Source organism: Leptosomus discolor, chromosome 1, assembly GCF_034619465.1.
Source record: "Leptosomus discolor isolate bLepDis1 chromosome 1, bLepDis1.hap2, whole genome shotgun sequence".
In the NCBI taxonomy this organism is placed as follows: Eukaryota; Metazoa; Chordata; class Aves; order Leptosomiformes; family Leptosomidae; genus Leptosomus; species Leptosomus discolor.
This window is the reverse complement of record NC_141391.1, coordinates 133,317,976-133,335,024: the sequence shown is the minus strand read 5'-3', so window position 1 is coordinate 133,335,024 and position 17,049 is coordinate 133,317,976.

Below are 17,049 nucleotides of genomic sequence, written 5' to 3'. Positions count from 1 at the left end.
TTTCCTGTCTCATTTGCTCCATGTCTCTGGGAAACATCTCTCTTTCACACAGGTATTGCCAGTCTCTGAGCTGAGGAAACAACTTTCATGAGATTCGGCTTCCATTGCTCATTTTAGCCATCGGTTGGACAAGGCTGCTGATCAGGAAACTCTAAGCTACAAATGGAAATTTCAGAGTATCTTTTAATCCTGATTCACTTGGATCTCTGCTGTGCCAGGATTTCAATATATGTTAAGGAAAATAATTTGCACTCTTAATCTAGCCTAGTAAAATGTTGATTCTCTCCTTTCTTTTCCACTTACTCTTTTTGAGGTGTAGCTTGAAAGACTAATTAGTGCCTTTATTGTCTAAGTACTGGGTACTTATGATGATGCTTGGGAGTCTTAAAAAAGCCCCCCACCATTGCTCTATTAGACAACAGACATTCTGAAACAATGTCTATTGTTTTGTCTATTGTCTCAACAAACAGAAGAAGAAACTACTTACTGGAAAGGAAAATTGACTTGTCCAAGAGGATAGCAGTAGAGGAATAGGGATAATTGAATCCACATCTCCAGATGGAATGATCCATGTTTTCTCAAATAAAAAATAAATTGTACACACAGCTCTGGAGCAAGCTTGAGACACTAAAACAAATTCCTCCAAGATGTGTTTTCATGAAGGAAATACTTCAGTAATTCTTTATTGTTTTGATGAGTAAGAATGAATGCTGAGAATTAGCAATGCTCTTGCTGTCTGCAGCAGGAGTGCATCCTCACTCTGTTGGCACATCTACAGATGTTGTTTCCCTTTTTGTGATCTTCAAGACAAAGCTGTATGAACTGCAGTCCTGCATCACCATTCCAATGACAGTTCAACCAGTGATGTGGAGCAGAGCTTCACTTGCTTATACATTGTCACAGTTTGCTGGGTTACAGTCAAAGGCCAGCCATGCTAGGCAGGCTGTTAACACTTTCAAGTCAGCCAGGGCAGCTGACCTGAGTTAGCTACAGGTGTAGCCCATACCATAATGTCATGCTCATTATAAAGGGGGAAAGTTTACTAAAGAAGGGAAGCTCCTGGAGGGTTCCTGTTGGGCTCCCTCCTCTGACTTTCCTCCTCTGATATTTCTCTGCTTCTGTGGACTGCTCTCTAGTTGGTTGTGAGGACTGGATATTCATTTGTCGTATAACTATGTATATCTCTGTTGCTATCAGTGTTGTCTCATTAAAAACTTATCTCACTTCCACCCACCGGTCTGCTCTCCTTTTTCTCAATTTCCCCTTCCTGGCTGGTAAGGGGTTGCCAGGTGATAGAGGAACTGTTATAGTTTAGCTCCAGGCATAGGCTAAATGTAGACATGCATAAACATACTATGAAAGTCATGCCTCCTCCAAGACTAATATAACTTTGTACTCATGATACCTCTACTTGCTTCAAGGCTGTATTTCTCTTTGTCCCAAGACTAAGGCAAAAAGGACCATGGAACATGGAGGCCTTTCTTTTCTTCTGTCCCAGACTCTGTGATGTTTTACTAATTGTAGTTGGATGTTACTAAATTCATATGTCCCGTCCTTACAAAATGAAGGAAGGAAATTTTTATTCTTTCTTTTTTACCTCTGAAGTTGTAACAGCAGATCACAATATCATTGCGTAGAAACACTTGTCATTATTCCTGTAGATCTGTGATCACATGGGTGGTATGTAAACAGCATTCAAGTTTTGTTTCAAAGGGAGCATTCACTTTCTGTGATGATGTTAAAGAAACTTTATTTTCATTTTGACATAAAATCTTATAGATCTGATTTAAACCTGTTTGGGAATCACTTAACACTTGCCTTTTTCCCTTTTTCTTCTCTTATTTCTGTCTGTCCTCTATCCTTCCATTTCTGGTTCTATCATTTTTCCTTTTTCTTTCTCCTCATCTTCTCACACATGAAGAAGCATGTTTATTAGAAATATGGAATGCAAGAAAATAGAAATGTGGAATGGATAAAATCTGATTGTTACAGTCAGACAATACTTGAATCTATGGTTGTCTTTTTACAGCTAACAATTGCATTTCTGCTGCCTTACATCTAACCTTCCAATTTCTAACCTCCAATAGATTGGAGGATTGGAGATCGATTGCCTAGTCTTCTAGATTTCCTGTATGATATCAAAAGTCTTGGCCAAAGTGACATACCTTAAGGTATTCAGTAGCCTGCTTTTAAGGGAGGATTCTTTGGGGATCTGCCTAGACTATAGGTGTTACTCATCTCACAGGAAGTTGAGAATACAAGTGTATTAAATAGCTCTACATATAATATGGGAATAGAGTCTTAAAAACACTCAACAAGGTGGACATCTCTTTATAGGTCTTGGAAAAGGGTAAGATCAAAATTATTACTTAGGTTTAAATTTAACTCCATGAAATAGTCTTGATGAAATGCACTGAAATTAACTAGATGAAAAAATAATTTGAAGATTTTCTCAATTTTGTCTTCTCAAGTATAAGTTTGAACTTAGCAGAAAATTTTCCTTTACAATCAAAATGATTGTATGTCCAGCTTTGCAGTCACAAAGACTTCTGAAAATATCCAGGTAGTACTATCACTGCAGAGAACGAGATTGTTCTAAAATATAGCTGTTCCTAAATGAAGCAATTACAGCAGTGGGCTCAATTTTAAGCTTCATTTTTACCAAACGTATGTGAATTAAATAAATCCTCAAATAGAGGAGTCTCTGACAACTTCATGATGTTTTGATGATAAAAAAAACTTCCCTCATTTACTTGCTAAAAGCTACTTCTGTTTTATTTTCATAATTCTTTTTTTTTCAGACATATTTCCAGTTAGTTGGTAGAAATGTAAGAAGGTAATAAAATTGAGACTTGTCAAACAAGATTTTGCATAAGTTCCTAATTTCTAGAGGCAGTGTCTTGACTTACTGAGCTAGCATAACCCAAATAGTTATGCTAATGCAAGAGGCCCAGAGTCTAACTTTCTGTATGTTACTATTAGGGAAGTAACTTCAGTTAAATAAGCACAATTAGAAATGCGTCATGAGGAAAACCCCATATAACTGACAGAAAGGAAACTTACACAAGAAACTCTCAGAAGCAATAAAATACACTTGGCATTTTACTATCTACTGGTATTACGTCTAGTATATCTGCTGGATGCATTTGGTGTATTTTCATGATTATTACAGTACAATGCCTGAACATAGGTAGATAATAAGTTTCTTCTGAGAACACCACTACATCATTCCTCTACCCTGACACACGTAGTTTTTAGGGAGAGTGGAAGAAAACTGTCTGAAAGCAGAATGGAGAAATTACCACCAAGTGTCTCGACTTATGTTATAGCAACTTGTGTTGATTCATTTTGCTTGATATATCAAACCCCTGAATCTCTTCTATAACTAAGCGCCCAATGTCTTACACATGTTGCAGGATTTTATTACAGGATGTATTACATTGCAGGATGACAGCATCTATTCTTAGGACTCACTTTACACAACTTTTCCAAATTAAGGCACATTCATTCCAGCACAAAACATTTCACTCTTTTTGCCACTGTAGTGAAATGTTATCAAATAGAGAGTACCAAGTACTGACTAGGAAAGGATCCATGTGCCCTAAGGAACACATACTCTATTTATTATATAAATCAGTATGGAAATTTACATAAAGCCTGGCCCCACAGACAAATTGAGCAGAACCACATCTAGGAGCACAGAAAAATTGGGAGTGGAAGGGCTACCTAAGCCCAGTGCTGCCCACATGAAAAGAAAAAAAAAAAACACTGTTGTTTTGTCATACTAAATCAGTGAATCTTCAGGTAATCTCTTGTTGAATTATTATGCAGCTACAATGAAAATGTTCTCAGAAGGACCTGATATGCAGGAAGAATTGGTTACATATGTGGTAATTAGTGGTTGCCTTGACACAGACAAGTTCAAGATGCTGGAGGATGTGAGGAAGGAGAGTAGCACAGTACAGACCCTGGATTTCAAGTGAGCAGATTTCAGTTTCTCCAGGAAACTGGTGAGTGGCATTCCGCAGAAGGAAACTCTAAAGTGAACTCTAAAGGCACCCTGTAGGTCTTTAAGGACAGCATCCTCCAAGTGTAAGAACAGTCCATCCCAGTACTCAGGAACACAAATAGATGTTCCAGGAGATTGGTTTGGCTAAGCAGGGAGTTCATGATGGAGCTCCAATGCAAAAAGGCAGCATACAGAAGCGAAAGCAAGGTCAGGTTACAAAGGAGAAATACTACATAAACAAGTAGGAATGGTGTTAGGAAAACTAAAGTTCAACTAGAGCTGAAGCTTGCAAAGGCATCAATGTCAACAAAAAGAGCTTTATTGCTATGTTAGTAGTAAAATCCAAACAAAGAAAATGATGGCCTATTGTTGAATGGGTAGGTAATTTAGAGCCAGTGGACATGGAAAAGGCTGAGATACACAGTGCCTTCTTTGTTCAGTCTTCACCAACAAGCTCTCTTAGGCCTCTGTGCTTGGCAGGAGAGTTCAATGAGAAGAAGAACTACAAGTGGAAGACTGAGTCAATGATCACAGGCTGGGGAATTTCAAGCTGAATAGCTTCACTTTGGTCACTGGACAAAATCATGGAGCAGGTCCTCCGGGGACATGTGGAGATGGTTTGGAACAGTCAGCATGGATTTGCCAATGGTAAATCATACCTGACCAACTTGATTGCTTTCTTTGATAAAATGATCTGATTTGTGGATGAGGACAGAGCAACGTGACTTACAACAAATTTGGCAAAACCATCAGTGCTTTCTTTCGTATTCAAGTTAGGGCATTGTGGTTTAGATGGGTGGACAACCACGTGCATAAAAACTTACTGAATAATCAGGTTCAGAGGGGACTGGTGAATTAATCAGTAGACTGCATTCTGCCTGGACACCAGTGAACAGTGGGTTATGGCAGGAGTTATTCCTGCAGTCTGTCTTGTTCAGCATCTTTATCAATGACCTGGAGGAGGTGATAGAGTGCTTGCTCATCAGCTTTACAGGTGATGCCAAATTGAGAGGACCAGTTGATACACATGGGATCAGGACTGCCATCCAAAGGGACAGAAAAGGAGGCAAACAGTATCCTGAGCTCTTTTCAAAGGCACATAACAAGTAGGTAGGGAGACTTGATTATTCCCCTCTACGCAGCACTTCTTAGACCATGTCTAGAGAACTGCATTTAGTTTTTGGTTCCCCAGAGGAAGACAAATGGAATTACACCAGAGAAAGGCCACAAAGATAGTCAGAGGAAGGGAACATTTGCCCTGTGAGCAGATGCTGGAGGAACTGAACTTGTTCAGCCAGGGCAAGGGAAGGCTTCAAACAGATCTAATAATAGCCTTCAAGTACATATGAAGAAGTTATTGAGAAGATGGAGACAGGTTCTTCACAGCAGTGCATGGTGGGAGGATGACAGGCATGAAACAAAGTTAGAAGATGAGAGTTTCCAACTGGATGTGAGGAAAAAGCTTTTCACTATGAGAACAGTTCAACATTGGAACAGATTTCTCGGAGGGTTTATGCAGTTCCTTTCCTCAGGGGCTTTCAAGATCAGATTGGAGAAAGCCCTGAGCAACCTTGTCAGACCTCATAGATGACCCTGCTCTGAGCAGGAGTATGGACAAAATAACCTCCTGATGTCCCCTCCAACCTGAATTATTTTGTGAACTTATGATCTTGCCCCAACAGAGACTGTGTCGAACAAAATAGATTGTACCTAGTTCTGTCCATGTTCTATATCACCTTCTAAAGATATAGAATAAGATGGCTAGGGAGAAGATTCTCAGTTCTATCCATAGGCTTCCCTAGCTAACTCTTTTTAGGCCCATATGCAACAATGACTTGAACTTGAAAACTCAGTCTCCTTTGAAGACTAAGTGATCTCTTCTCTTGTAACTCTATGATCCTTATCATTAATGGGGAGCTATTCCGTACTAAACAGTTCTACCTGGTTAAGTTTCTTTTCAGTGCCAAGACAATGGATGAAACATCACCCACAGAAAGGTTAAATAGTGGTTAATCACTTCTGGGTTTGTTTCATGCATTCATTTTCCTTTCAATCACTTTTTAAAAACACTCTTGTCCTTAATGGATTTTGTTTTATTTGGTGATACGTAAAACTAGCCAAACAGGACTCTCACCATTGCTGACTCTATTTTTTTTATGCATGACAGGGCTTTCCCATTCTCAAAGGTGAAATATGCAGGTGTGTTACTTTGTATGTATACCAAAGTTTGTAAGTGAAGAAAATGCTCAATGGTTACAAACAAGCAATTCCCACTTGTGTATGTGTGGGTGTATGTTTGATGTGAACAAAATTAATAGAAATAGACTAACCAAGTGCCTCCAAAGGTTCAGAAAATCTTATTTCAAAAAAAAAAAATCTTATTTCAAAAGGATGCAAGTCATAAACCAAACATAATAATTTGAAAATGAAAGAAAGAGGTAGAAATTGGAGAACAGTTGCAGATAACAGAAGAGGGCCAAAACAGCATGACTAAGGAGCACACTGAAAACACATGAATCACAGAATCACAGAATGGTAAGGGTTGGAAAGGACCTCTGGAGATCATTTACTCCAACCCCTCTGCCAGAGCAGGTTCATCTGGAACAGGTCACACAGGATTGCATCCAGGCAGGTTTTGAATATCTCCAGGGAGGGAGACTCCACAACCTCTCTGGGCAGCCTGTTCTAGTGCTCTGTCACCCTTAATGGAAAGAAGTATTTCCTCATGTTGAGGCAGAACTTTCTGTGCTCCAGTTTGTGCCTATTGCCCCTTGTCCTGGCACTGGACACTGAAAAGAGCCTGGCCCCATCCCCTTGACACCCACCCTTTAGATATTTCTAAGTGTTGATGAGGTCTCCTCTCAGTCTTCTCTTCTCCAGGCTATACAGACCCAAGTCTGTTAGCCTTTCCTCAAAGGAGAGATGCTCCAGCCCCCTAATCATCTTAGTAGCCCTCCACTGGACTCTCTCCAGTAATTCCCTGTCCCTCTTGAACTGGGGAGCCCAGAATTGAACACAGTACTCTAGATGTGGCCTCACCAGGGCAGAGTAGAGGGGGAGAATATCCTCCCCCAACCTGCTGGACACACTCTTCTTGGTGCACCTCAGCACACCATTGGCCTTCTTGGCCACAAGGGTGCATTGCTGGCTCATGGTCAACTTGATGTCTGCCACAAGTCCCAGGTCCTTCTCCACAGACCTGCTCTCCAGCAGGTCAACCCCCAGCCTGTACTAGTGCATGGGGTTATTCCTCCCCAAGTGCAGAACCTTAACACTTGCCCTTATTGAACCTCATTAGGTTCCTCTCTGCCCAGACCTCCAGCCTAGGTCTTGCTGAATGGCAGCACAGCCTTTTGGCGTGTCAGCCACTCCTCCCAGCTTAGTATCAGCAGCAAACTTGCTGAGGGTGCACTCTGTCCCTTCATCCAGGTTGTTGATGAATATGTTGAATAAGACTGGACCCAGTACTGAACCGTGGGGAACACCACTAGTTACAGGCCTAGCTATATGAACCTTAACTAATGGAGACTATGAGGGTAAGTGGGAACAAGGAGCCCATAATAATGAGCTACCTGAAATACTCAGGGAAAAAAAAAAAAAAAAGACTGCAGGAATTCAGATACCATTATTCAAGAGAACAAAAACTACTGAGCTGTAATATTACACTTCTCTTTACTAAATATCATGGTATCTTATAAATAAAGATGAATTTAAATAAAACCAGATCAGAGTACAAGTAAAACACTACTAAATATACTCTGTAGTTTTGGGGTTTTTTATGGAATTTATCTGTTGTTCAGAAGGTCAAATTCACATCTTTTTTCAGTGACTAATTACAAAAAAAGTTGAGTAGTTTCATGAGGACAGCCTGAAAGAACCACAGACTGGATGTAAAGTATGTGTATACTGGGTTTGTGTCTTGAAAATAAGTTGAACCATTTTTAGACCCTTAAATCCAAGGAAGTTTTGAGAGCTGCTGAGATATCTCCCTTTAATTTTACATTGTCTGCCCAGAATATGCAGGACTGTCTGGTCATCTCTCCTTCCTTAAGCGTTTCTTATTTACTTACTCAGATGGTTTCTTAACCAAGTTTCTGTCTAGTACGAATTTCTCTTTTATTGGTGTTTCACTGTTGTGGGTTAACCCCAGTAGGCAGTTAAGACCGACACAGGTGCTTGCTCACTCCTCACCTATTGGGATGGGGGAAAGAATTTGAAGGCTGGAAGTGAGAAAACTTGTGGTCTGAGATAAAGACAGCTCAAGAGGTAAAGAAAAAGCTGAATGCACAAGCAAAGTAAAATAAAGAATTCATTCACTACTTCCCGTCAGAAAGCAGGTGTTTAGCCATTTCCAGGAAAGCAGGGCTCCATCACGTGTAACAGTTTCTTGGGGAGAAAACGTCCCCCCTGATTTCTTCTTCTTCCCCCAGGTTTTATTTCTGAGCACAATATCATATGGTATGGAATGTCTCTTTTGTCAGTTGGGGTCAGCTGTCCCAGCTGCGTCCTCTCCCAACTTCTTGTGTACCACCAACCTGCTCACTGATGGGGCAGTGTGAGAAGCAGAAAAGGGCTTGATGCCATGCAAGCACTGCTCAGCAATAACTAGAACATCCCTGTTAGTTATTATCAGCACTGTTTTAATCACAAATCCAAAACACAGTGCCCTACAAGTTACTATAAAGAAAATTAACTCTATCCCAACCAAAATCAGTACATTTCATTAATTTTCTCTGTATATTATTGTGCAGGAAGCCTAGAAGGCTAAATCATGGCACAAGACATCAGTGTGGGAGAAACCCCAAAACTAGTTGGTACAATAATGATGTAAGAGAAGAGCCCAGCTCCCAAACCTCCAAACTCAGTCCAGATGTCTAATGAAGTAATGTGAAGCCCTAAGAGAATGATTTAAAGCAACCTGCATTAAGTACCCAGTTACCTTATGTGCTTCTATGTCCTGTTTGCATATTCTTCAGGTATGCCTACAGAAAAGAAAATATTATGGAAATTGCCTAAAATTTTCTGTGAGTCCTCAGTTACTGTGTAGCTCTCAAAATGCTTTTGAAGCTGCTATGCAATTACCATGAAAAATAAAGATTCTAATAACAGTGTAGCATTTGTGTCTGATCATAAAGACAAGTTCAAGAGTAAAACTCTGCAGTTCCTGAGAAGAAAACAAATACACTTTGTATAACCAGAGGAGAACTGAGGTATAGGTGTCTTCTAACAGTGTTGGTGTGTACAGAAAGACTTTTTAATGTATTTCAGCAATTACGAGTCTGCAAATATGATAATGAAAAACTGTTTGTGAATTGGTAATCTATCTCGTTTCTGACCTTCAATAATATCACTCTGAATGACAAGTCCATTATGAAGAAGGACATGGCAGCTTTTTTCCCATTACTGCGCAAAGTAAATGGTTATGCCTTTGTTCCCATGGACCCCATCTTTTTAATACATTATTATACACACCCAGCAGTACAATGGGTGCAGTTATGTTTCTCTTTATTTTTTTAATTATATTCCTTTGCTTTTTATTATAAGCCTATATTGAATGTACTAGTTTGCATACTTTTTGCATAGGGCTCAGTGCATAAGTGGAAGTGCCCCACAGAAAAATATAATTCTAGGCTTCCTTGAATTATATACTGCTCCAGAAGAAGGTTGTGTCTGAAGATGAAATTGGTGAGATTAAGAGGTAGACAGAAGATTAGGAGAAAATCTGGCAGAAAGTGTATATGTGAGGATCTGAGTATCTCAGAAGGTTGAGATTTTTGCTGTATTTTAGCCCCAGGATAAGATCTTCCTCCCAAATCTCATTTTCTAGCAGGCTATGCACGTTAGTTTTAGTATCAGGTTGCATGTGATATCAAAAAAAAATCAAATATTCATGAAGGAAAAATGTTGAACAAAGCCATAAATGGCAACCCCTGTTTGGAGAGATGAAGAGGGGGAAATACATTGCTGCCATGTGTTAAAGCATTTCAAAATATCCTATCTTTGTCCTTCATAGAGAGTAGGAGGAGACCTTGTTGTGAAAAGGTGGTGGTTAAAGATCTTAGCACAACCAAATAACCTGGGCTGACCACCTGGCTTCTTTCAGCATGGATTCCACCAGACCATGAGTCCGTTGAAACTGTTATACTCTAAGACCATCTAGGATCACCATCTGCAAGCTGGTCAGCCACTCCTTCCATCAGCCCCTCCCTGGTGAGATTAGTATTTGTTAAACGTCAGTTGCTTTAGAATTATGATTGATACCCAGATATGCGTGTGCTGTCTGGCCAGAGCCAGTGCCAGCTGTTGACAATATGCCATGAAGGTGACCTTTTGCACATTGACATTTATGATCCTTTCCTGATTATTTCTTATACAGAATATCATGTGGTCTTACTAATGGGAGTTGGTAAGGCCCATCCCAAACATTGAGACATAAAAGGAAGAAACAGCACAGATGGAGTTCTGGGAAAATTATGAGCAGCTGTGATCTCATTGCTTTTAAAAAAAAATGAAACAGAGAATCAAATTATTCTTCTTGCACCTGTTCTTGTCATTTTATTATCTTTCTGTTCAAGTGCAAGGAAATTAATGATATCCCACTTAATCTTTTCATCTTTGAAATGTTTGAATTTGTCACATTTAGTTAAAGTTCTAGCATTTGCTATGTAAGTCGTCATCATCTACAGCAAAAAGCTTATAGCAAGTTTCTTCAGAAACCTAGTTTGATTTCACAGTTTACAGCCAGTTTAAACAAATAGTTGAAGAGAAAAAAGTCATGCACACTTCTCAATGATTTAGTATAAAAATTGCTTCAGGAATTGGACTTCTGTGATTCTTTTCTCCTTTTTTGAATATAGCAGTACTAGGAAACTCTTTCTCTAATGAGAGAGAAAAAAAGCCTTTAAGGAGACGTGGACACTTTTTTGTAGAGGCAAAAATCAGCCTTCCTGACTTATTCATGGAGACACTACTCTGAAAACTGTGTGACAGTATGGTACAGCAACCAGTTTCTTCTCCAGCACGTGCAGGCCAAATCAAAAGTACTGATACTTTTTCATTAGTCTGAGCCCAGCCATGGCCAGCAAGCTTGAGTCAACCCTGGGGTGGTGGTGTAAACATTACATATATGTGCTGTAAGCTTGGCGAAACCAAGGAAAGGCTGAATCATGAAAAATTGCACATGGAGTACAATTTAAGAAAAAGGTGCCAAGCTAAGGTGGCATGTAGATTCAGTGACTTAGAAGGAAACCCTCATACTTTCTTTAATGACAGGCCAAACTCTTTTAGTCTTATATTCTGTAACACACAAACTGCAAACTTCATAAAACATAGTGAGCTTAGCACTTCAGAAAGTCTTCTTTGAGGCTGCAAAGCAGAAACAGCCTGCTGTTGTCTTGTTGATGTGCCTTAATCAAGACACTCAGGGAGCACAGTTTTCAAAATTCGTGTTCTTGTCCTATATCACTATATGACGTTTTGTGTGAAGCCTACTAGGAACTTTACAAAGGCCCATACCCTCCAAAGAACTTCCAGAGGCCTTTCAATACGCTCTAGTTTGTACAGTGACCTCTGAGGTTATCTGAATGGCATTATCAAGTATAGTTTAATAATACAAAAGTGTTGTTCATACTGGGGATCAGAAAAATACCAAGACAAATATCCAGCTTTATACTATTTGCTAAGTGATAAGTTTTTCACCTGTAAATATAAAACTCATCTCTTCAGTACTGCAGTGGATGTATATGTATATATCTAAGGCTAAACAAATTTATATTCAGCTCCAAATTGCTGGTGGAGGACAGAATACAGGCACAACACCAGATGGGAGAGAGGAAATTACAGGAGACAGTAAAGATGAACTTGCAATTTATTTTATTTTAAATCTTCATTTTCTAGGGGAATGAGGAGTCAAATAAAGGTTATTCATGAGGGACATTGATCAATTGTAACTCGAGAGGTTCGTGTTGCACATGTTGCAATAATATTCTCACCGCAAGGCTGATGCAGCACAAAAACAGGTACACTGAGGTGTTTTGGATCTCTGTCTCCATGCATTGGGGCCTCTTGCATGGACAAGTGGGGAAGCCCAGTGCTTCTGGTCCCAAGGGTAGCAGGTTTGAAATACTCCCTTGAGCCATTTGGGGTTTGAGCCCCCTATTTTCAGGGGGTGGAGTAGGTGACTTTTAAAGGTTCCATTCCAACCCAAAATATTCTATGATTCTAGGATCTTTAAGATTTTCAAGACTTTGGAAGACAAAGTCATGGTAGACATAGTCTGAGGTTGGATGATCATAGATGTCCTTTACAACCAATGCTTCTATGAGAGAATGGATAAAACTTGCTAGAAATCTGCTAACCTCAAATCTTTCATTCATTTTTTTAATCACTTGTTTTTCTTACTTCTTCAAATTCAAACTGACTTGTAAAATTATCCTGTAGATAATGCCACTGATTAGTGATCAGCATCACTGCTATTTATTTGTGGGAAAAATTAGTCAAGTCTATTTCACCTCTAAATGAAATCCTAGAGCTTTGTTTGTAAAGCACTGAACACTAAAAGAAAGGATGAAGGGTGAATGAGTCAAATTTCCTCCCAGAAGAGTTTTTTCCAGGCAAGCTAGTGAATTTTCTAATATTAATCAGATGCATAAATGGAAAAGCCAGAGAATACAACATAAATGAGAATAGCACTGGTTAAGTACTTTTTGTAACTTGCTGTTATTTCCTGAAAGGCAGGACTATTTATTCTGCTCCACAGAATTTGCCATAAAATTCTTTTTAAAATCTCATCTTTTTCTGTTTAAAAAGTTTTCCAAATGGAGATAATCTGAAACAGTGAGGAGACAGTAACTAATACCCTAACATCTGGTCAGATCTCTAGGAAGCCTGAAACCACAAGCTACAAGAGGTGTGGAGTGCCTCATTCATCTCTGTCAAAGCATTACATGTTCTGTGCTTAAGCAGTTGGGCAGTTTGAAAACCACTTTCTCAAGATGCTACAGAAATCAGCACATCTGACAAGGAATCTGTAACTTTTTCCATCTGGTTCCTGACATTTCATTTGCCCAGCTATCACCTTGGAAGCTACTTTTTCTTGAACTTTCCCTCCATGTCCCAGACAGAACTGTAGCTAGCATCAATGCACAGCATGGTTTTACCAAGTGACTGTCAGTCCAGCTTGACTATACCAATAATATAATTGATGAGTATGCGTTGCAGTTATTGTCTCTCTTTATTTTCTTGGTATTTTATATTAAAATTGCTAGATCAACTTAGAACTTCTCAGAGGTGTTTAAAAATCATTCCTCCCATACTATAGGCCGGTTGAGCTTACGGAACACTGTAGTGTTTTCTTTCCCCGTCCTGCTTTTTTCCAAAATACAGTCTCAACTTATTGTAACAAAAAAAGAACTTCAGCAAACCAATGCATTCAATTAATGAGTAGGAAGGTGTTCTAAGGACAAGGTTTCCATGTATGCAGAGGGCTAATGGTAAAATGTGCTTCTGTTGGAACAACAGAGAGGAAAAACCAGCAGCAGATCTTAGATACTTCGCATTTATCAACCCAGCCTAAAATAGTAGCAAGACCAGAGGCTTAGCATATGGCCCATCACAGAGACGCTTGCTTACATCTTCACTAGTTTCTTGTCTTGGATTGTACGTTTCTCAAGGCAGGCCCAAATTGTTCTCCATGCACAGTTGAGAGCTCAATTTAAATGTTATTTCAGAAATAAAAATAACCTTATTTTTAAAATCAATAGTTAATGTCTCTAAATATTACTCTAATCTTCTATGAACCAAGTATCTCTTGGATTGGTTTATTCCCGTTTAGAAAGCTTTCCAAAAAATCGACTGAAAGTGTTGATTTAAATTGTTTACTTCTATACAAGACAAAGATAAGGATGGTTTTGTTAATGTAGTTATTATAAAAATATGAAAAAATTGCACATATTATTGGGACTAAATTTAGATATTGCAAACAAGAGAAAAAACAAGTGCAAATACAAAGCCCAATTAAACTATTGTTTCAGTATTTAGCAATTTTATTGATATCTAATAAACAAGCAAGACCCTTTGTATACAGCTGAGTTCCTCAAGAGTTTACTGAATACACTTCAATAAGAGTTTACGGAAATTCATTAATCAGGATTCATTCCTTTAGTCTGACTTGCAGCTTGTTTGCTTTAATGTGTAATATAAGATGAAGCCCTTAACCAGGCTAGAAAGGAAAACATAGTAACTATTTAAGAAATAGCATAAACATTGCATTCAGCAAACCATAATTATACACACAAAACTGGGCTGTCCATATCTGTTTTGAACATGTATTACTAAAAGAACTCTCTGTACCTATGTGCATTTTATTGCAAGCAGCTATAGCAAGGATTATCGCCTCACCATCCAAAATAGGTCATTCCACCAACAGCAAAGTATGGCTGCTTCTCCTTCAAAGAGCTTGTACTGCAGTTTTCACTAAACAGTCAATGACTAAAAAAATAAGAGCCTTGATAGTTCTCATTTTGAACTGGAAATTAGTATTTGAAACTCTATACAAATTTTCTATAAAGACATTTCTGAAGCGGATTGCTATGGAAAACCAGCTTTAATCCAAAAAATTTAACATCGACCCAAACATGACAATACAAACATTTTGTCAACTCATGTCCATCATTGCTACTAGAGAAACAAACACAAAAATTAACCCATGATATTTATCTTAGACACAAAGAAGCAGACGAAATACTCCATACATTTAATATTTTTATTTTCAGCAAAATACTACTCATTTTACTACAAGCAACTGGATCAAAACATTAATTCTTTTCACATTATCATAAACTCAGAAGTTGCTTCAGTGTCGTAGAAGATAGTTTGAGGTGAGCAGTTTCAAGAAGGGGAAGAGTGTCTGCTCTGAAATTATTGCAATATTATTAGGGGGGAGAGGAGAGACACATTGGAACAGCAAGGAGCAGCAATACTGTTTCAGAATTTTAGGATATAACTGCACCACAAAATGTAAAAAAATTGGAAGCAAATCCTGAAGCAGCACATTCATGCAGAATACTACAGCAAAAGTGTTTTGCCTTTGTGTCACTGTAGTCATTACTCTTTTCCAAGTCTGAGCCAGAATTGCACTGAACTAGCCCAAATGTTAGTCTAGTGCATCCTATAACTTCATCATCTAAGGTTCACGTAGACACAGCTCATGTGTAATACATCCTAATGGAAGAGAGTAAGTATTCCACATTTATGTATTAAATTTGATATTTCTAACTGCTGGTGTGCCCATTGTATCTGCTGACTTTTCCTGCCTCAAATTTTCTTCTATAGCTCTTTATCTTCCAGATCAAATAAATTATGCTAAAAACAGTCTGCACCACTCATCATCAACAAAAATATTATGGGAAATCTGTTGACTAGGGAATCATTTAGTATTGGTAAAACACTGCCAAAAAATAGAATTAAAAAAAAAAAAAAATCTAAGAAAAAAAAAAAAATTCTGCCCCATTTTCTATAAGGCCTTTTGCCAGGATTTTTTTTAATACACAAGTCACCTCAGGAAACTGGAAGACAAAATCCAGTAGCAGTCAGGAAGAAGTTTTTTTACGATGAGAGTGGTGAAACACTGGAACAGGTTGCCCAGAGAGGTGGTAGGTGCCCCATCCCTGGAAACATTCAAGGTTAAGTTGGATGGAGCTCTGAACAACCTGATCTAATTGAAGATATCCCTGGTCATTGCAGGTGGGCTAGACTAGATGATCTTTAAAGGTCCCTTCCAACACAAAATATTCTATGATTCTATAATTAACTCTCTTATTTACAATAGGCAACTCCAAAGATAGGAAATAACTCACACAGTTCCGATGCTGTTCTGTGCATGGGTTCTGTGCAAGGAGTTTGAAAGCTAGCTATTACAAAACGTAATTTTACAAGAGAAGGCGCTTCCTTAAAAATATCTGCTACTGTATTTTTTCTTCCTTTTTTTTTTTTTTTTTATGGAGAACAAATACAGAAATCTGTAAAGGCCTAGGAATGTTGAGTTCTGTTCTGCCTCCTGCAATGTCGTTTATGTAGTTTTGAGTTCCAAGATGAAAATTCTCATTACTGCTTATAGCGATGAAGAACACAAAATCACAACCAGCTTATATTTCACACTAACTTTTAAAATTATTATTATTATTAATGTCACAAAGAGGAGTACTTTTGTAGAAATAGCTCTATGTGGCTCCATCTTAATTCTATTTCTGCAGGTTTTCCAACTAGTGAAAAGACTGTTATTCTTGGGAGTGAGGGGAAAAGGGGGAAGCCATCAGTTCTCCCCTTCCTGCTATTTCCTATTCACTATGAAAGAAAATAAATCTACAATTAGAGCAGCAATTCACAATTCTGGTTAATGTACCACATTGTTCCCATCTCCACAGGCCACCAGTACAAACCCCAAAGGTTTTGAAAGGACTGACAATACTTAAGTGAGCCAGACCAGGCAACACTTTCAATTCAACAAAATGAGTCAACTCAAAAGTACGCAGTTCAATTCCAGAGAGACAGTCTTATGTTGGTGTTCCATTGAAGAACAAATACACATTCAAGTAAGAGAAAGAGGACATTTAAGTAAACACACATAATTGCAAAGATAGTGATGCTCATTACAGCACCTGCAAGAGAGGAGATATAGCAGATGATTGCTGTGATATTTCAATACAAGCAGAAATCCACTGGATTCAGCTTTTTCATTATCTGCTTTGATTATCACAGGGTGATTTGGCTCAAAGTCTGGTGCTAGATAATAGTCCCTTATTTCTTAAAAAGCAAAGTTTCCGTTACAAGTCCTGTTGGAAGGAAATGTTAAGACCATGGATCGCTTTGCACTTACTTCTGCTATTGGAATGAAACTCCACACTCCTTAGAATACAAAAAAAACCCTGAAATGACAGTCCATTTCTCTGAACATTTCTCCAATTTTTCTTAAAGTGGCCCTAGGCAGATGATAAACTGACAGACTGTCACAGCATCCTACCTGGAAGTGAACTGTATGGATG